General features: G+C 42.1%; 1 non-coding gene across 1 annotated transcript; it reads left to right on the top strand.

Moving 5' to 3' along the window:
- Positions 1 to 580: 580 nt before the first annotated feature.
- On the top strand, positions 581 to 721 carry LOC111648443 (U4 spliceosomal RNA). Its single transcript, XR_002760123.1, has one exon. It is a non-coding gene; the product is annotated as a U4 spliceosomal RNA (small nuclear RNA).
- The last annotated feature ends 29 nt before the right edge of the window (positions 722 to 750 follow it).

Genomic DNA, 750 nt, shown 5'->3' with positions numbered 1-750 from the left:
AACGGACATGACCGAATGCGTAACAGCATTGTTGATGGGCCATGGTACTGGCAAAATAACTTCTTCTTGAAAGGTCGGAAGACACCAACTGTAGGGTGCTTCGTATTCTGCTTGGATTAACCTGTTTTGGCTAATCACCCGGGATTGGAAAAAGTTGAAAAGGTCAACATAAATGGGAAGACCGGTAGGGTCACTTTTTGAAATATCTGGACCCAACCTGACCACATTTTTCTATTGCTGTATATATGTGACTGTGTCTAACTGGATTTTTGAGCATTGTTGGTGGTTTGACTTAAAATTTGATATGGAAATGTGTTCAAACAATATAACACACACACACACACACAAAAAAAAGACAAAACGTTACATGGCAGCGTCTAAAGTAATGCAGCTCTGGGTCATCGCTTAAAACCCAAGTAAGTGGAAGTTGTATTCTGCATTGAACTAATACGCCCATGACTGCTGTTGCCCGGAAGAGGCGGGGCTTGCCGTAAACAAAAAATGCTAGGGATGAGAAGTGCACCACGTGTGTTGTGAGTGTTGCACCAGCTGCATTTGTAAACTGGTAGTTGCTCTCTTTACTCTTTCGCAGGGGCAATTTCATAGTCTGTGAAGTTCTGCTGAGACGTGATTATTGCTAGTTGAAAACTTAACCCAATACCCCGCCTGGATGACTTGAAATACAGTCAGCTGTGGCAATTTTTGTTGGTCTCTGAAGGGACTTTTCAACTCTGTATTGATGATAAATCT

This window comes from Seriola lalandi, unplaced genomic scaffold, assembly GCF_002814215.2.
Source record: "Seriola lalandi dorsalis isolate HSWRI2012SDOR001 ecotype SW California unplaced genomic scaffold, Sedor1 jcf7180002039528, whole genome shotgun sequence".
Taxonomy (NCBI): Eukaryota; Metazoa; Chordata; class Actinopteri; order Carangiformes; family Carangidae; genus Seriola; species Seriola lalandi.
Note: the sequence above shows the minus strand (reverse complement) of the source record. Positions and strands in the feature narration are given on the sequence as shown.